This window comes from Plecotus auritus, assembly GCF_963455305.1.
Source record: "Plecotus auritus genome assembly, chromosome: 5".
NCBI classification, from domain to species: domain Eukaryota; kingdom Metazoa; phylum Chordata; class Mammalia; order Chiroptera; family Vespertilionidae; genus Plecotus; species Plecotus auritus.
The window spans coordinates 22,441,914-22,463,196 of NC_137776.1; the positions used below are offsets into that span (position 1 = coordinate 22,441,914).

General features: G+C 38.7%; 1 long non-coding RNA gene across 1 annotated transcript in view; it reads right to left on the minus strand.

Moving 5' to 3' along the window:
* The window catches only part of LOC308248883, a 175,098-nt gene that overhangs the window by 124,687 nt on the left and 29,128 nt on the right, over positions 1-21,283 (minus strand). Inside the window, exon 2 of the long non-coding RNA XR_013960655.1 lies at positions 261-994. This is a non-coding gene — a long non-coding RNA (uncharacterized lncRNA). The remainder of the gene's footprint in view (positions 1-260; positions 995-21,283) is intronic.

Here is a 21,283-nt window from a genome sequence, read left to right on the forward strand (position 1 = left end):
TTTGCTTTTGTGTTGAGCAAGTCCATCATATCATGCTTCCTAGGCAATTATTCCGTTGTTTTATTTTCAAATATCAACTGAAGCCAGAGATTTTTATGGTCCTTCTAGACCTTAACTTTGGACAAAGCAACCACCACCACTACATCTCACATCCACTTGCTATGAAAATTTGAATCAGTTTAATTTTTCTCCTCTCTAAAATTGATGTATACAAGCCAGTTTTTGCATGGAAGTGCCTGTAGGATGAACAAATGACCCACCTGTAAATGCTCTGGACTTGTTCCTGAGGCACCATCTGGAGAGCCTAGTTCCATAATCCTGTGGGTAAGATTGTGATGTCTTTTGGGTGAAATGTCTTTTTTTTAGGAGGCCAGAATTACAGCCCAGCAATATTTTATGGCTTTTGGCATGTTCCTTGAATTCCTTCAGACTCAGTTTCTCTTCTTTGCAAAATGGAATAAATAATACTGTCTAGTCAACTGGCACCATAGGAACCATTTTTAAAACAATTTGTGTACTTTAGATGGAAAGACATCAGAGACATCCAACTTTTTTGTGATTTTTTTTTTCATATTGAATCACTTGAACTAAAAGCAGGTGGTTTAATAAATCCAAGTGGGGAAATCAGTAAAGATGTGCACACAAATCACCATGTTTCTCTTTGGTGAATGGTATCAGCAACTCCATTATGATGTCAAGGACAAGCACTTCTCATTAATATAGTATTTTAGATGTGCTAAGCCTCTTTTTCCTGAGGCTTCTGGATGTAAGAGGTTGAATAGATGGGAGGTCTTAGTGACTCTGGAGAAGAGCTTATTTCCTTTCCCAGGCTTCTCAAACCTATCGAAGATCACTTGTCATTGAGAAAAACCTTCATGGAGAGATACCCAGGAGTCTGAGCTTGTTCCGGATATCAGGAACTGGAGTAGGTGTGTGACTCAAGAAGGGCACATACTGGTGTTAGAGAAAAAGGCTGAGGTTTTAAAACATGCCCCTAAAAGGAAGAGAAGGGATGTTATTTCACTACCACACTGTTCTGAAACAGATACTGATCCTTTCCCTCTTGTCATTCAAGATTCTACTCACAAATTCTCCTTGCTGATAAACCCCTCTGTATCAGTTAATCCAATGTTCCATAAACCAGCCCTTTCACCATCTCAACCCATAGGACTTACCAGTTTTCATGTGAAAGGTATTAATTCGGAAGCTCCTGATGGCTCCCTGCTAAACCATTGATTTTTACTAATGCATTTGGCAGGTCCCAGAATTCTGTTCCCTTGTATTCCTTTCCATTTTCTTCATTGTAAGCCCCTTTTCCTTCAAATAAACCCTAACTTCAGTTTAAGAGCTTCCTGAAAGATGATTCTATAGCCTCCCTTTCTAGACCTTCCCAAACCTCACTCTCATTCAAATGAGAGAATCACTGAAGGCCTCCTTGTCCTTGCCCCCCAGCAGACCCTCATAAATCCACAGTGAAGTTTTTTTTTAATTAAAGCATCCAAATAATTAATGATCAACTCCATTTGTGCCATTGAAAACCCAAATGTCACACGGTTGAAAGAACCCAACCAAATAATTCAGTGTATCCTATAAAGCTTTAAAAAAGCAGAGCCCAAGAGGCCTGCATGACTAGTTTCTGTGCTGTCTGAAAAGCTTGGTTGGGTTTTGGGGCACTTGATTGGATTCCAGGAATAATGTGCCCTGAGCACAAAGGGCTCTTTTGATGTGTCTCTGCCATCACTCCTCCCCTTTCCTCCTCACTTTACCTGGGATACACATTCTCCTTGTCTCCCAAGTTAGAAAAAATAAAGCATGGAATAGAGGAAAAAAACAGCAGATGCAAAGTCAAGGGTGGGGGTTGGGGAAAAACCGCAGTTCTGAGCCTGAGTTTGGTTACTAAAGTCTGGTTATTCCAGAAGGAATAGGAGAAACGGAATTTATACAATGTCTGTGACCAGACACTGGAAAATGTAAGGAAAGATGTTTCTTGTTTGAATGTGGTCCCTTGAGGTATACATGGGTAATGCGTGAGTCTCCCAGCAAGGACCTGCTACTTTCAGAGTCAGGAGAACTGCAGATTACCAACCCTGAAAATCAGTGTGAATTGACTTGCCTAATTTAGGCAGAGAATCTCATAGTAAGTCCAGTCTGTTGATTTTTCATGGCACTGGAATAATTTAGCAAAACAGAGAGAAAGAACACAGAATCCCCATTGCTAGAATACCCTAAGAAAAGTGGCAGAGCAAAGAGTGTGGTTTTAGTATCATCTGTAGAGATACCAAGACTGACAGCAGAGAGCAGTGAGCTGTTGGTAGTTGAGGGCTACTTGAGATCCTTCTAACTTGAACAGGATGTTTTATCCTTCTAGTCTCATTTCCTTTGTCTACAAAACGATAAACTTAAACTACACCAATATCAGCTCTGAGATTCTGTATCAAAAATCTATTGCTGCCTCCAAATTAATGAACTAAAACAACAGCCCACTTATTTAGGTCTTCCTTAATTTCATTAATGTGCCAAAGATATGTGTGAAAGTTGTAAACATGTAGATTCATTACATTTAGTCCAGTTTTTGATGTTTTTGATGCTATTATAAATGGCTTATGTTTTCTAATTTTATTTTTAATTGTGTTGCTAGCATATAGAAATACAATTGTGTTTTATATATTACATTTTAACACAATAACCTCATCAACTCACTTATTAATTCTAATAAGTTATCAGTAGATTCTCATTCTGTCTCATCTTCACCATCAGCTCTCAGCTGGTGAGATCACAAGGAAGATGTTCGATATATCTGTTAAGTTTCTTGGGTTGTAAGCAACAGAAGTAGCTCTGGCTAACTTAATTGTAAAGCAGGATTTGTCTTAAGGCTATGGGATGGTTTTGTGAGTCACATGAAACAATAAACTACTAGACTTCGGAAAAGAACAGGGTCCAGAATAGCATTAGAAAATGAATCAAGTGACTATTCAGGACACTCTAACAGGGGAACTCTGGGCTTTCCTTGTGTCACTCCTATAAGATTCAAATTCTTCAGAGAACAAATCTTGTTTTCTGTTTAAGTACAACCATTGATCATGTTGCAAGTTGATTGACTGGCCAACTGAGTCCCCATGCAATTCTGAAGGAGTGGTACCCCAAAAGGAATTTACGATGCTGTTATAAGAAGTGAGAACTGATGCTGAGAGGCAAGACAATGTATGGTACCTAATTAAATTTTTCTGCCTCTCACCCATCTTACCAAGTATACAGATTAGCACTTAAATTTTGTTGATGATATTGGTGACAGAGAAAATTACCATATCAGACAGCCCTACCTTGCAATCAAAAGCACTTTGGCTCACTGTCAATGACCCACATCATTCATTTATATAGGAAAGTGGATCCTTTGCCTAGCTTCCTTCCCTGGGCTTCAACCAATCTCCTCTTCCTTATTAATATGCACTGTGCTGTTGAAATAGACTTGATAAATAACCAAATGAATGTGCATTCTATCCTGCTTTCTTGCTTCTATCTTCTGTCTCTTTTTAAGGTAGTGGTGTGTTTATTTTGCTGCGGTTACTTTGGAATAAGACACCTAGTAGTTATGGTGATACAATAAGTAAATACATTGAATTCTATCTGCTTGTTGAACTGCTGACTCTGAGCTTGAACACACTTACTGTATAAAAGATGTTTTTGGGTTTCCTAGGTGTTTTTAATCCATAAGAAAGTGGACCAAGGTCATCGCAATCGATTTTCTTAAGGGGAGAATTGTAGTGAAAATGAAGTGAGGTTAAAAGGCTCTTATCTTTGCCATCACTCGTCTCCACCTTTGTTTATTGCCCTTTCTATTTTTCATTAGCATGTTGACAACTGGAGCTATAGATGTTTTCATCTACACTCCAACTACTGCACTAATTTCAGTTCCAAGTTATGAAATCTAATCTAAACCTTAGAAGGGAAATTATAAACTGTAACTTTAAATTTCAGTTTACAGCATCCCCCAGGATGATTCCAGGAATTGAATTGGGAGAGGTCCTGGGAATCAGAAGCCAAACTATCAGCTCCTTCCTCCCCTAAAAGAACCTGAGAACATTTGAACAAAACTCATAAAAATACTGTTTTCACAACATCCAATCTGAGAAGAATTGCAAGAGAACATCTTATCCATCCCCCTCCTGGCAACTGTTTCTAACTAATCCCAGACAGAAGAAGGTTTCTCTTATTATTCAAGATCATTTGAAGGGCATTTCAAAATTCCCCTGGCCATCTGTTTCAAAATATAAAACTGAATGCCAGGAAAATATTCCTCATACTCAAATACCAATTCTTCCTTAAATTTAGACCATATTAAAGTATAAAATTTCAGAACTGGAAGAGAGTTTAAATACCATGTAGTTTAGATGTTAACACTGGTGACCTAGGAATTGAGATATATTTTACTAGGGCCACAGAAAGTTTAATTATTGAACTTTTGAATTAGCTGTCAATGCTTAAACATTGAGATATTACCTTTTTAAAAATCCATATAGCTGCATATCTAGAAAAATTAGAAGATCTGGAAACACTGTGGCCCTTGTTACCCTGGCAACAATCAAAATTGGGTACTCCTGTTTAGACTGAGGTTGTAGAGGGAAATAACCTCTAGTATACCAGAGAGCCAACTAGGTCTGCTTATTTCATTTGCCCTAAATTACTGGCCCTTATCAGCACTTAAGTTTGTGACTCTTACTTTTTGCTGATGAGAAAACAGAACCAGAAAAATGTTTTGACTGAGGTCACCAGCTATAAATGTTATAAGAATTAGAACCCAGGACTATGCCTCCTGGTCCAATGCTCTTCTCCTATAGAGCACTGCTTTTAGGCTGTAGCCATGCCAAACTACAGAGTATACAAACTCCAGAGTATAGTATGGAGAAGACAAAGAGAGGATTTACAGAGAATATAAAGGTATAAGGTAGGAGGGATTTTACTTATCAATAATATAAAAAACAAAGATCCCAATCTAGGTATATGTTTATAAGGGGTTGTTAAACTTAAAGATCAATTTATAAAAAATAAAAGCGGAATAATATATTTCTCAAGAGATTTCTCAAATTAGCTTTTTGGTACTGGGTAGATACTATCTAAAACAGTTTTTTGAGCCACTGAAAAGGGAGTGACCCCAGGGCAGAGTAAAAATTCTGTATTAAGCATCTCTTGCAACACAAAAGAAAAAAAAATAGGTTAAACATTAAGGCAACATGTACAGCCCAAAAGTACCTGATCATTGCAGTCAATTCCAGCTCGGAATAGGCCAGCTATCCTGTGCTCAAAACAGTTGTAGGACTAATTGCATCATCACAGCCACCAGTTGTTTAAGCCAATCCTTTCAAATGGTCTCTAGCTGTGAATGTGGCTCAACATAGAGAAAAGTGGCCAAAATAGGCTTTCAGGTTTCCTTCTTGTTGCTCTTCACCCATACCCAGGAAGAGTTACAGAACGAGCCCTTCTTCCCAAGAGCAAAGACAACTTGAGCTTGAGATGTTTGAGTTTAGTTGGAGTTTGAGGGCACCTAAATCTCTCTGTTTTCCCCAAGACACTCACAATTGTCATTCATGTGAAGAATAGCTTTTGCTAGTTGGAAAAGTGGTGAAGAAAGACTTAGCTAAGAATTCTTCCTCAAGGTCAACTCACTTTTAATAAGCTTAGTGGTCTTTGTGGGTTACAAAACAAACTGATTAACATCTATTGCCTCACAGAGCTGACCAGCTAAAGGGACAGCATTTACCAATTGACTACCTCCCCTCCCTCTCCTAACTTTCTCTTTAGAAAATCAGAAATTTAAAAGAGCATTCTGGAAGTGCCAACTTAGGGGCTGGTGGTCTTAATAAAATCATGCTCAGTGGACTTGTTCTCCCTTTTGGTATTGGTTAGATGCCAGAAAGGCTTCTTAAATTGAGAATTTCTTTCATCTGATGACTGTGGAGACTTTCCTAATGAAACAAGGAGAATGCTATATAGAATATAAAATATAAAATGGGGATGACATAGCAAATCAGTGGAAAAAAATAATAGTGCTGAGATAATTAGTTATTAAGATGTAAAAAAAAAAACTTTTAATTGAATCCCTACATCTCCCTTTAAACAAAATTATATTTAATGTTGATTAAATACATAGATATGAAAAAGAAAACAAAACATTTTAGAAGAAAGTATAGCATATCTAAAACACTGGAAAAGGAAATAATTTTTTAAAATATATTTTATTGATTTTTTACAGAGAGGAAGGAAGAGGGATAGAGAGTTAGAAACATCGATGAGAGAGAAACATCAATCAGCTGCCTCTTGCCCGCCCCCTACTGGGGATGTGCCCGCAACCAAGGTACATGCCCTTGACCGGAATCAAACCTGGGACCCTTGAGTCCACAGGCTGACGCTCTATCCACTGAGCCAAACCGGTTTTGGCAATAATTTATAATAAATAATACAGAGAAACAAAATTTTTAAAGCAACAACTTTAAAGAAGATTGATCAATTTACCCACATTAAAATAAATACAAAACATATGTAACAAGAGATACATAAAAAGTGAAAAGATAAGCGACAGACTGACAGAAGATATTTAGAAACATAGAGCAAACAAAAGATTAGTGCCCAGGATATAAAAAGGACTCCAAAAATTAATAAGTAAAAGTACAACTATCAAAATGTCTAACATGCATATAAAATTGGATCCCCAAAGGAAAGGAGAAAAAGATTAGGGCAAAAGAAATATTTGAAGGAATAATGACCAAAAACCACCCCATAATTGGTAAAAAATTCAGCAATCTCAGCCAAACCTAATCATAAATTTAATAAATTTAAAGAAAGCTCTGCTAGTAAGAGAATGCAAATAAAAGAGAAGAGGAGTAGAAGGAAGATGAAAACAATGAAAGATACACATCGTAATCAAACTTCTGAAAACTATGAATAAAGCACAAGTATTGAAAGCAATTAGAGAAAATGATACATATAGGAGGCCAGTGATTCAAATGACAATGAACTTCTCATTAGGAACCATGGAGGTGAGAACACAGTACCATAATATCTTTAAAGAGCTAAAAGGGGGGGGGGGGAAACTATCAATCCTGAATTTTTATATCCAGCAAAAATATTCTTCAGAAATGAAGGTAAAATAAATCTAAGAGAATCACTGCTAACAGACCTGCACTACAAAAAAAAAAAACAAAAAACAAACAAAAACAAAAAAAACCTGAAGGGAGTTCCTCAAGTTATAAGAACACTAGAGGCCCGATACACAAAATTTGTGCAAGAGTAGGCCTTCTTTCCCCCAACTGCTGGCATCAGCTTCCCTCTGGCACTCCGGACCCAGGCTTCCCTTGCAGCCCCAGCTTTTGTCCGGAAGGTCTTCCGGAAGGATGTCCAGTCTAATTAGCATATTGCACTTTTATTATTATAGATAATACCAGAGTAAAAATGCATTTTCAGGAAATAATAGAGTGTCAATAATGGTAAATGATAAGTATGTGGTGTATAATTCATGGTTCAACCAGAGAAATATAGAGGAGATAGAGACAGAAAAAGAGATAGAGAAAGAGAAAGAGAGAAAGAGAATTATTACAAAGAATTGATTTATACAATTACTAGAGGCCTGGTGCATGAAATTCATTCACTGGGGGTGGGGTCCCTCAGCCCAGCCTGCACCTTCTCACATCCGGGACCCCGGGGGGAGAGGGCCTAAGCCAGCAGGCAGACAACCCTCTCACAGTCCAGGACCCCTCGCTCCTTACCGCCCACCTGCTCACTGCTTCCTACTGCTCAGCTCACTGCTCCATAGAGTGCTGTGGAGACAGGAGAGACTCCCACCACCACCACTGCTCTCGCCAGCCATGAGCCCAGCTTCTGGCTGAATGGTTCTCCCCCAGTGGGAGCGCACTGACCACCAGGGGGCAGCTCCTGCGTTGAGCATCTGCCCCCTGATGGTCAGTGCACATCATAGCAACCAATCGTTTTGGTCCCTTAGGCTTTTATTATATAGACTAAAGGCCCAGTGCATGAAAATTCATGCACTGGAGTGGGGGGTCCCACAGCCCAACCTGCCACCTCTCACAGTCTGGGAGCCCTCAGGGGTGGGAGGCAACCTGGCATTCAGGAAAGGTGATACCCCCACCACACCTCTGCTGCTACCATTGCCGGCAGTGCAAGCCTCAGCCGGGCCTGGTTACCTGAGACTCGGGCAGCCCTGGACAGCTGGGCAGCCGCCATCCGAGGCTTGCCTGCACCTCAGGCCGGCCCTGGGTGGCTAGGTGGCTGAGGGGACTGGGGGACTCCGGAGGCAGGCGTGTGAAGCAGCTGGGCCCACCTGGGGGTGGGCCCAGCCTTGTTGCACGCCTGCCGCCCCAGTGGAGCCGAAGGGACTGGGCACCACCATCTTGTGGCTGTGGGTGCCGCCATCTTTGAGGGTTTGACAGTCAATTAGCATATTTCCTCTTTATTAGATAGGATTATGTAGATGGGGTCTAGCAGGTGACTGAGAAAGAAAGATAATTAGTAGGCTGCAGTCTCATAGGTTTGTAGTCTCTGAGCTCAGGAAAAACCTAAGCCCTCCTAGAAAGGCTTAACCCAGGATAATGTCACTTTTGATTAAACTCAACTGTTATAATATGGACTTCTTTTATATCACAAAAATCTCTTTATAGCAGCCTTTAGATCAGTGTTTGACTGAATAAGTGAACTACCCAAATTGGCACATCAAAAAGCCATCACAGTCCTAACTGGTTTGGCTCAGTGAGTAGAGCGTTGGCCCACATACTGAAGGGTCCTGGGTTTGATTCAGGTCAAGGGCAGGTACCTTGGTTGTGGGCTCAATATTCAGTAAGGAGCATGCAGCAGGCAGCTGATCCATGTTTCTCTCTCATTGATGTTTGTAACTCTCTATCCCTTTCCCTTCCTCTCTGTAAAATATATTTATTTTAAAAGTCATCACACCTGGGTAAATATAAAACACCACTTTATTTCCTCTTAAGCCCTTTAAAACATATACAATTGTTCAAACTAAAATGTTTCATATCGGTGGGGTTTTCCATGTATATAGATGTTAACATATGACAACTGTAATATAAAGGATGGTGGGTTGAAATAAAGGGACCCATAATGTTGTTAGTTTTTATATTTTGCATGAGTGGTAATATTAACTCTTAGTAGACTGTACATTTATACATTTTACAGGTATCTAAAACAACCACTAAAAATATACAATAATATATAGTTTTAATTTTAGGCCGATTGGTACATACAAGGGTATTGACTCAAGTATGCATTGCACCTTTATGTATTTCTGGAATATTTGTGATTTTCAAATTTAGCAAGGAACTGGAGTCTCAAGTATGGCTGCTTGGCAAAAAAATGGAGCCTTCAGTCATAATGAGGGAACAGACGCCCTTGCTGAATGCCCTCAACTGTTTTGACTTCTGGAGAGGCGGGCCGGCCGTGATTACAGCTGCGATTAGGTGACTCAACATAATTATGTTTTGTTGAAATTGAATTTATTGAAGCATGAATCATTCTGCCCAAGTCGTACCTAATTGCTCCAAACGCTGTGGATGGGAAGGATGGCGGGGGAGTTTCTCGTGGAGGTCATTACAGAATGATTGTGCGCGTGTGTGCATGTTCACTCCTGCACATGCGCGCACCCCACACACCTTGCAGAAAACCAGCAGCACTGCCTCATCCTCTGTGGTAATGTGACGTTTGGCAGGGAATGTTTGCAGGGCTAACTGTGGTTTCTTCTGCCGCCCACCCCCTTCTCGTATTTATGAGCAACTCACTATTTGGCTACTTGGCCCCCTGCGGGACTCTGTGCCTCAGACTGGCCCCCTCTGGCTGTTGTCTGGTGCCTCAAAACTGCTAACTGGCAGATTTAATCCCTATTCTCCCAGCTCAGACCCACCACTGCTAGGCGGGTATCTTGGGGAAGCCCTGGGAGCTATAGGCCAGCTGCAGAACTATAATTTAAATCCACGTGGGTGCCCTGGGGAGGCAAACAGCAAACCCATGGTGAGTGCATGGGAACCCCTACAGCCACCCACTCTGTGTCTGGTATACAGAGAGGAGTGGGGGTGGAAACGACTTTGGATTCTTAAACACTGTGAGTCACCCACAGTTTCACACATCTAAAAAGCTTAGAATCTTTCTCCTGCCTCCAGACTGTGAAGACCAGGATATCTCAAGTCCTTTGGTCATTGTTTATTTTAATGTCCACAAATTGAACAAATGAAATGAGCTTTGCCTACAGCAAGTTAGTGTAGCCTAGACATGAGTGAGAACTAACTGACCAACAGTTTTTCTACTAGAATAGGTTGCAGAGGCAAACTCCATCATCATAATAGCAATGAGAGAAAACACTTTCATACCACTTACTAGGAACCAGGCACTGTTCAACCATATTTTAACTCATTTACTCTTGAGAACAACTCAGTGGGGTGGATGTCTTTACTAGCAGCACTTTGCAAAAGAGGAAACTGAGGCATGGGAAGGTTAAGTAACCTGCTCACATTAACTTAACTAGTAACTCTAATTCCGACTGTCTTGTCCTACCTAGACTCTTCACCACTCCCGTGTAAAGCCATGCTGGGTGCTTTCCAAAATCATTGACAAGCTTCAAAACAACCCCCATTTGACAGATGAGAAAACTAAGGATGAGAGAGGCAAAGTTAAGTTGCGAAGATGACACAAATAGTAAGTAAAATAGCCAAATCTGGAGGTTTGGGTTCAAATGCCCTACTAGTTGTGAAAACCAAGGCAGAAGAGGAATGTACAAGGCAGAGTGGTCAGGAGAGACAGCCAATGGCTGGGAAAGCTCTATTCCATCCTATTGCTCATTGAAGGTCCTCCGAGTGGTTTCTGGGCTCCCTCACCTACCTCTGTTTCAAAGGTTTGGTCATGGCTGTCTTTTTCTAATACCTGTATCTTCTCTTGCAACCATCTCCTTAATGCCATTCTTAAACACAGTAGTGAACCTGAAATTTTAAAAATCCATTGCCTAATTTTTTAAATCTTAAATTTCTACTTACTAGAGTCAACTATTAAAGAGTAAGCGCTCCAAGGAGAAGGTAACATTTTAAACCCACATTGACAAACTTTGGGGAGAAGTGGCTGAGTGGTAACTGGCATAGATATATACTCACAATAGCCATTTGGATAATGGAGGTGGCATCAGGGAATGGCAGTGAGCTCAGAGACAGGCTTCAAAACTTTACTGCTCACTGCCCATTTACCCTAGGAATAAGTCTGTGCTCTTGTCCTTCTCATTCTGGTTTGATGCTTCTAAAAAAACCACTGACTCAAAGCTAGCAGGCAAGCAGCAACATTGGAGATCCTTGCAGATGTGAATGTCAGAGTGTCAAGGGTTCAAGATCCAGCTCATTTTACAGACCAAGGAACTGAGACTTTAATGACTGCATGACTCCTATGGTTACACAGCTAGATATTACCAAAATCAGTAATAAAACTCAGAAATAAGGTCCTGAGAAGATCAACAGCCCTGGACAGCTAAATGGGCAGACATACTATCCTCTGACTTTTTCTATTCAACATACATTCCTCTACTTCAACATCCATAACTGGAACAATGACAATATCACTCCATTTTCCCTACTTGGAGTGAGACTCAGGAATAAAATGGTATCTCTCTAGGGACTCAATCAGATCTTATTTAAATAGTCAATATAAAGTGATGACTGAGTCTTTCACCTGGAAAGTAAAGTTTAGACCTAAATATTAACAACACAGAAATATTACCAAATACTCTGTATATGTAGAAGATTTTATGAAAATCTAAATTTGGGGGGTTGATGAAAGTCTAATATAAATATTTTTTCATTGTTATTAAAATTAAAGAAAGAAGCATAGTTCCATGTTTCAATGAGTGGATAAAGATAAAGGAAATCCCAAGGAACAGAGAAGAGTAAGAATCCAAGGGAAGTAAGAAGCCAGGAATGGAGGTGACCATAAATATTTAAGTTGCTGTGATTTTACCTGTACTACCCTAATCATAGCAAGGGAGTTGTACTTTTCTTAGAAAATGGAATAGGGATTTAGGATAGCTTCATTTATATATGATTTAAATCACAGTGGTTTTTAAAGTAGCATCAGAATGCACACAACTCCAAAATAAATATGCACTACTGACATTGCTCCTCAAGGTACCTTCTTTATCTAATATTATCTCATCTCCTTTTTCCAGCTTCAGTAATGACACTTCAATCAGAGGTGCAGGCTTATATCTTGAAAGTACCTTCTCTCTTCTTCACCCTTCACCCATATCTACTCCATATCTAAATCCTGCCAACACCACAGTGGTGGCAGGACATGACCATAGTAGATTCAGACGTGATCAGTGTGTTATCGCAATACACCAAGTTCAGTCCACATGCAAATAGGAACAATAAATTTGCATTCTTACCTTTCATCAGATAAATTGGACAAAACAAATTATATTGGTGGAAACATTTTTTCCCATCTGGTTGTCATTGGATAGGACATTAGACTCAGCAAAGTTTTGGTGGGCCTATCTTCTCTCCAGCTCTGTACCTCTTACCTTCTCTCCCATTTCTTCACTACCAGATGCCTGAAAAAGTCTTCAACTTATATCCATGTTTTCCTATCTTTCTCTATCTTTAACCTCTATAACCTAACTTATTTAGATTTGGATTCAGGGAAATTGAACCACATTTTCACCTTTTGTTGGTCTCACCTCAAACTAACAAATGATTACTGATATGCCACCACATGTAAACAGGAGACAAAGTAAATGCTTTTGATCTAAATAATTGTGACATTAGTAAATACAAATTTTCTTTACCTCATAAGGATGTGTATTTGAGCAGACATTGAGTAAGGGAAGATGGGCTGAGGAAGTTTAGTATATATTTTGGGAAAAAGATTGCTAAAACTTGAACATTAGGCCATCTGGGAATTTAGTTATCTGTACCAGAGACCAGAAGATCTAAAACTTGAATTCCAGAAGATTGGGCATCATTCTCTGTGTACATCAGCATGTATGTACAGATGATCACTCCAGGGAGAGGGAGCTTGGGCAGCTGGTTGGATTTACTGAGACATCTTGAACTATTTCTTAAATGTTTGGGGATTTGGCAAATAAATGCATTGTGCCTCAAGCACCTTTTCCCCTTCATTTAAAACCCATGTGTATTGGTGAGGAAATTTAATCCTTATGTTCCTGATTCACTTACACTTAACCCATCAAAATCCAACTTGGTGGGAACCGTTAAATGCCCATGAACCTCTGAAACTTGTGTAATAAATCACTTGAAGTCATCTTTTCTTTGAATCTCAGAAACCACAATGAGGAACTATTCTCACTGGCTTTAGTCAGGGGAGCAAAACAGGATTTTGATTTTGCCCTCAGATTTTGCCACAGCCAAAAAATTCTAACTTTGAAACACATTGCCACACCATGTATTTAGTTCTTGTCAATAGCCTGAAATCTGGAACTACCATTTTGTGAAAAGTCAAGAAATATGGACTGAGATCCAACTCCAGTTATGTGTTGAGCACTGTGTGGGTCTCTGGATCCGGTGTCCTCTCCAGTGGCCTCTCTCTCCTCTGGATCTCTGAGAGGCTCTCTTTCCCCCTGCTGCAATCTAAATGTATAGGAGATACTGTTCATTTATAAAGACTATTGGAGTAGGGTGAAAAAGAGAAAAATACCAGGAAATAGAATCCTATTCGGGCAAATATAGCCTGATAACCTGTACACTGATGGCATGGATCATGGGGATATTTGCAGAATATGACCAAAGTTCACACAGTCCATATGCTCACCCATAGTTGTGTCTTTATTCTATTAGTCTATTTCAACCCTAATGTGAAAATTAGGATTGCTTTTGGCCAACTCAATTACTTACTTCAATCATCAATAGATGAAAGAAGAGTCGTAACTAATATGAAAGCAATTATTATTCAAATAAATTTGACTTTTGATTTTTCTGTAACAATCATAGGTAAATTCAAACATCTAATCCCTTCTTTGCCTGGGCCTGAACCTCATCAACATATTGAAGACAGAGACAGAGAACATTGATTTATAGTCCACCTGCCCCTGTTTCTTGCCCAAATGGATAAATGCTGAGAAGATGCTGGGTGATCCTGACCTGTTCACAGATACCCCGTCCACAGGTAATCAGGCTCTAGCTGTTCCCCCTGCAGCTCCAGCCAGGCCTTAGAATTTCCTGACTCGTGCCTACCACTTTCCCAGCCTGGTGTTTCATTAAGATCAGAGTGCTCATAAACATCATTCCTGGAGCTCATGTTTCCCCCACACCCCTCAAGGCACACTATATCTTCCCCTTGAGTCCCACAACTCACAACATATGGAGGGGAAAAGAAGGGCATAAGGGTGTTCTTCCGCCTTTCCATTGAGATCACTGTGTTATTTGTGTCGCTTCATTTCATCCAGAACTCTACTCTGGGCTACTTAGCTATTAAACATTCACTAATTTCAAGACTCATGAAAGTATAATTTCTAGTAGAACAGTGGTTTTTATTGTTTCTCCCTGGTCTCTGAGCAACATATGCCATCAAAAGAGAAAGGCCTGAGGTTTCTCTTGTCAATTCAGTCCCAAAATGGGGAAAATTAATAATAATTTGAAATCCAGAAAGAGAAATAAAACTTTATTAAAGAAGGGAATTCCTGGTTTTGGAAGAGACAAACTATCTGACTAGAATGAAAATGGGATGCAATGCGGCCAATGATGTGAATTCCCACCACACTGTCCCTGACATGAGTTGTTCAGTCTGAATGGCCTCCAGCAGGGAAACTGTCATACGCGGGGTACTTAGAGTTTTTAAATCAGACTGACCTGAATTCAAACCGCAGCCCTGTGTTTTTACTACCTGTGTCACTCATCTTTAAGAGCAACAAGGTTTTACCACCTACAAAATAGTAATAATACCTTCTTTGTTTACCATGAAGATTGAATGGACACTATACTTAAAATGTCTAGTGTAGAGTTGGTACAGAGTGGAAGGTAATAAAATGGTAGCTACAAAATATCTAGTCCACACACCTTGCTTGTTTTCCAGGAATTTCCATTGGTTGCTCTTTCAAGTTAAAGATTGAAAGTTACAGCTACTGTCAAATGTTACCTAGAGGAAATGACAGAAATCTCTTGCAGTGATTGTCTTCTTGATGTATATTAGTATGTCAGCCTTTCTTTCTAATATGATAGGGACTAAGGTAGAGAGATTTTGAAGGAAAGGGGGGGAATGGAACATGGGATGCTGCTGTTAAAAGATAAACTAAAGCATATTAAATTTTTTAGTGTGTATTTGAGAAAAAATTGATTTGGATTGGGTGATCATAGGTGGTTAAGAGTGCTGCACCAACAGGAGCTAAAGGGAAAGACTTTACAGAGAAGACCCCAGCTTAGTTATAGTCTTGAAAATTAGCATCCTGCATTCTGGAACCTGACAGAGCAGAATAAAGCTAGAGCTCTTTCACACACTCATTTCAAAAGAATAATAATTATTTGACTTGTCTCATAGTTCTCTAGTAGACCCCACTCAAAAAAAAAAAAAAAAGCTTCATTTCACTCAGAAGTCTTTATTTTTCTCTGTGTGCCTGAACTTCTTTCTTTCCTTAACCCTTCTGACACTACTGAAATAGTCCCTTCATTAGTCCCAGACCATCTCAGTGACTTGTTTCCTGGTAGGACCTGACTGATATTGATAGTGAGGCCATATTTTTGAAGCTCCAATAACGTGGAATGAGCTTCTACGGAGAATGGATAGGATGAAAGGATTTTCAAGGATTGCTGATGTTTTCCAGTACCCTAGTCTCAGCCCATTGTATATTCGCTACTTTCTGGGGAAATTTCATCTCCCACACTGGCTTCAGCTATCACCTCTGTACCTATAATTGCTCAGCTTGAAATTTCTGTCTCTAATTCAATTCCTGACTTTTAGAAAAACCTTTCTAATGGTATAATTAAAGTTTCCTTATGAATGTCTTACAGATATCGCAACACAGTATGCACACTTAGCAATTTTAATGAATGGCACCAAAATGCATCCATTAATTCAAATTAGATACCTCAACATTATCTTCAAGCCCACTTTCTTTCTCAATGTCCAAATAGACCTTAAATCTCACTTATATTTTAGAGATGTTTGGGAGGAGTAAGCCTTCCATTTCTATTTTTATTATCGTATGTTCCTCCTTCTTTCTAAATAACCTCCTACTACCATTTTTTTTCTTTGTAGGACTTTTTCTTACAAATCCATAATACCATGATCACTCTCAAGAAATTTAACATTAATGCCATAAAATTATTTAATATACAATAAATATTCAAAATTTTCCAGTTAACCTAATAAGGTCTTTAATGGTTAATTATTTTGAATGAAAGTTCAAATCTAATGTCATAGATTACAGTTAGTTGTTGTGTCCCTTTATTCTTCATTAACAATTCTGTCACTTTTTTTTTTTAACAAGAGTGAGATTTTACAATACTCTGGAAAGTTCTTCTGTAGCCAGTCCCATAAATTTAGATTTTTCTGATAGTTTTTTCATGTTTAAATCGAGTCAATATATTTGGCAAGAATATAACAAATGGTGTTGGGTTTTTCTCAGTGTACCATATCAGGAAACATATAATTTCAGATTATCCCATTATGGGTAATGTGGTTTGATTATTGGTTAAGATGATTCCAACCAATATCTTCCAAAGTACCTTTCTTTTGCAATTAGTACGTAATTTGTGAGGTTAAACTTTAAGACTGCATTTATACCTTGTAACTCAAGAACCTTTCACCAAATGATTTTAGTATCCATTATTGATACTTGCCTGAATCAATCATTATATCAATAGTGATAAAACGGTTATTTTCTGATTCTATCATTCCTTCTACATTCCATTAGCATTTTTCTGTAAAAAAGAGCTTTTTTTCACCCTCCCACCTCATTTTATTTTATTTCATTCTTTGTTTGTTTGTTTTTAAATATCATTATTTTTAATTAAATGGAATAAAAGACATTATTATAATTACTAGAGGCCCAGTGCAGGAATTTGTGCACAGGTGGGATCCTGCTGGACAGCCCGCCCCAATCGGGGCTAATTGGGAGCTGGCTGGGTGGGGGGAGGGGACACGGGAGGTTGGTCCCGCTCCCACCAGGCTGGTTGGCCAGCTGCAGTGCACATCATAGCAACCAGTCATTCAGTCATTCTGGTTGTTTCAGTAATTCTGGTTGCTTGGCTTTTATATATATAGACTAGTGGCCCAGTGCACAAAATTCGTGCATGGGGGCAGGGGGTGTCCCTCAGCCCGGCTTGCACCCTCTCCAATCTGGGACCCCTTGGGGGATGTCCGACATAAACCGGCAGTCGGACATCCCTCTCGCAATCTAGGACCTCTGGCTCCTAACTGCTCACCTGCCTGCCTGCCTGATCACCCCTAACTGTCTCTGCCTGCCTACCTAATTGCCCCTATCCCCTCTGCCTGCCTGCCTGATCTCCCCTAACTGCCCTCCCCTGCCGACCTGATCTCACCCCCAACTGCTCTCCCCTGCCAGCCTGATCTCACCCCTAACTGCCCTCCCCTGCCGACCTGATCTTGCCCCCAACTGCCCTCCCCTGCCAGCCTGATCTCGCCCCCATTGGCCCTCCCCTGCTGGCCTGATCTTGCCCCCAACTGCCCACCCCTGCTGGCCTGGTTGCCTCCAACTGCCTCTGCCTTGACTCCCACCACCATGGCTTTTTCCAAAAGAAAGTCGGATGTCTGGAAGATGGCCAGTCGACCCGGTCTAATTAGCATATTGCCCTTTTATTAGTATAGATAGATTATATAGGATAGGATTGCTTAAATGGGGGGGAAAGCCTTTTTCAGCAGGAGGAGATGCTCTTGGCAGACAAAAACACATAATCCCTATATCTGGACTGATAGCCAGCCATATGCACTATACTGCCAAACTGGTCATTAAAAAATTGAACTGCTTTCTTACACCTTACACCAAACAGCTGTTGCCCTTAAAATACCTCCTCAGCCCCCACCTTAGGTTCTGCCTTTGCAGTTCACCCAGATTAGGTTCTGATTGGTCAGTTTCTATGCCAGTAGGCATCAAAAGCTCTGCCTCCTAGGCAGCCATTGGCTCCTCACAGTTCAACCAGATTTGGTTCTGATTGGTCAGTTTCTATGCCAGTCAGCGTCTCCAGGCCTATCTCTGGGCCTGATCAGAGAGGCCGGGCTGATCAGCAGCACCCCCCCCCCTCCCATGGAGGCCTGGAGAGAAAGAGAGGTGAGGTTGCTGGCGAAGCCTGGAGAGAGAAAGGCAAGTGCTTATCAACAGTGGCTACAGAGGCTGCGGATCAGACCCTACCTCTCTCTCTGGGCCTCTCTCCAGGCCTGATCTGCAGCCCCCTTGGCAGTCAGTGCTAGGTCGCCATACCTGCAGCAGCAGCAGTCAGTGCTGCATCACCACAGCAACCCAGCACTGACTGCAGGACTGACTTCCAGTGTTTGGTCAAGCCTTTGGTCATTATGGACCCTGGGTTTTTATATATTACGATTAGTCTGTAGTTTCTTATACACTACAATATTATTATCATTGTTATTATTAATTTATTAGATTTAGGCATCAACCTTACACTTATTCCTTAAAATTCTAGAAGATCACCTTCATTTATTACTTTCTGGAACAATTTATGAAACATTGAGATTATTTGATTTTTAAAGGTTTGCAGAATTCCCCTGTGCTATCACCTGGGGCTATTATTCTATATGGAATAATTTGTTGAAAAGTTTCTCCATCTTTTTCCACCCTGGAGAGTAGTCTGTTTAAACTTTCTATATTAAATGCTATCTGTTTTGATAATTACATTTCATAGAGAATAAAAAGTTTCAGAGTTTTCCAATGTTTTTACATAGACTTTTGCAAAGTAGTCCACTTATGATTTATTTTAATCTTTGCAATGGTTATTTCTTTCTAGGCTTTCCTTATTTTGTATGTTTGTGCTTTGCTTTTTTTTTTTTTAACTAGGTGAGCTATTGGTATGTCTATTCTACTTTTTCTCCAGAACAAGTGCATTTGATTCATTTATTAGTTCTACTCTTTTTATTGTTTTCTACCACATTAATTTGGTTTTTTATCTTTATTATTTCCTTTCCTGTGTTTCTTTTGGTTTACTTTATGAGTTTTTTTTATATTATTGAATGAGGAATTAAACATTTATTTTATTTTTCATTAATTCAAGTATTTAAGACCATGAATTATCCTCAGATTATTATTTTAATTATAACTCATAAATTCTGATGCTCATGTTTTTCATTATAATTTATTGTTTTTGCCAATTTTGCAATTTCAGTTTATATATTTACTTTTATCCAATAGTATTTCAACAGAAATTTGTTGTTGTTTAATTTCTAAGTAGAAAGACCTTTTTTAAATTTTGTTATTAATTTCTGTTTTACAGCACTTGCCAAGACTTTCTTTGTGACCCAATATGTGGTCAATTTTTGTGAACCTTATTTGTGCTTTAAAAATAGGTTATATTCTCTATATGATCGAGGTTTGATATTTGATATACAGCCATAATACCTTCTTTATTGATTGTTGATTGTTGATTAGATCTTTATACCCTTATTTATTGTTTTGTTTCAATTTTTTTGGAATATCTTTGTCAGTCCCTTTATTCTTAGCCTTTCTGAACTGCTTTATTGTAAGTGTATCTCTTATGTATCTCATAGAATTGATTTTTGCTGTGAGTCAATTTGAACATATTTTTAATGAGAGAGTTATGCAATGTATCAATAAACTTATTAATACATTATAATAATATGACATATATATATATTATTAATATGACTGATATGTTTGCTCTCAACTCATATTTTGTGTGAAATTGTGTGTACTGTTTTCTGTTCTCATTTTATATTTCTTTTGGTATTTAGAAAGGTTGGTATTTTCATTGTAGTTACCTTTTTACTAATATCTTTCCTAATGCCATTACTTCCTTTTTTCTTATTTACCCTCTACTTATTAGTTTTTCTGCTTTAAATGATGTTGTTTACTCTCACTTATTATCTATGCGACAATGTTTTATTCCAGTATTGTCATGACATACCACAGTTATACTGTCCCTCCACTCTTGTCCCCATCCTTGTTTTAGGTATAGGTTTACATTGAAATATATTCAAAAGTCCATTTGCCAAATTTTGCAATCCTAGTTCTATCTTGGTTGGATAATGTTCATTCTCAAGTAGATCCCTCACAGAGGAATAGTGAATGTTCTTGGAATTTCTGCACACAGAAAACTGCTTCTCACAGTCTTGATCCATACAAATGAGCTATTCTACAATAAAAAATATTCAAATCACACTTACTATAATTTCTAAAAAATGCAACTCCATTGTTTCCTCATTTTATATAATCTGATGCTTACTTGATTTTCTTTCTTATGTAAGTGATTTTTTCTTTTTGCCTGGAGACCTAGAGAATTGTTTTCTTTATAAAGTTTAATATTTTCCTAACACATGTCTTGTACTTCATCATTGCAGGTTTATTTTGAAAACTCTGGGCCCTTTAAAGATTCAGATGCAAATCTTCATTTTAGAATTTTTTTTAAATTATAGTTTAAAGTACTAATTATTTTTTTTTATTTTAAGACTAGTCTTTTTCAGACTCTTCTGAACCTATCTTCTATCAATTATTTTCTCTCTGATCCTTTTTGCTTCATTCCTTACTTAATTTTCACCCTCTTGGCTCTTTTTCTAACTGTTCTCAATATCTCTTATATTTTCAGTCAAATATATTTTTCTATGAGTATCTTGTAATTTAGCTTTTATTTTAAAGATGAGTTTGTCTTTTTCTTCCATTTTTTTCTTAAGTTCATTCAACTCTTATTTCACTCTTCTTTTTTTTTTTTCTATTTCTGTTCTAAACTTTGGAACTCCTGATGTAAATTTTTGTTTCATATTTTCAAATGCTTGTCTTGGGATTTTTTATTCAGTTTAGGTGTTAAGATTGTCTTCTGTTTCATGTTTGATGTTGATAGGAGCATTTGCATCTGCTAAGATGTGTGGATTCTCATATTTTGTTTTTCTAGTGGCCTTGTACAAATATTATCTGCCATTTTCTATTCATTTTAAGTGTTTATATATACAGTTATATGTAGGCACAATTATGGCTGACAGAGTGGCTGACAATATTTCTTAGTTCAAGAGCACCCTCTTCTGTTGGTATAAAAAAGTGTAGTTTCTTTCCTTGATGGCACTTGAGGGGAAGGATTGATATGTCTTC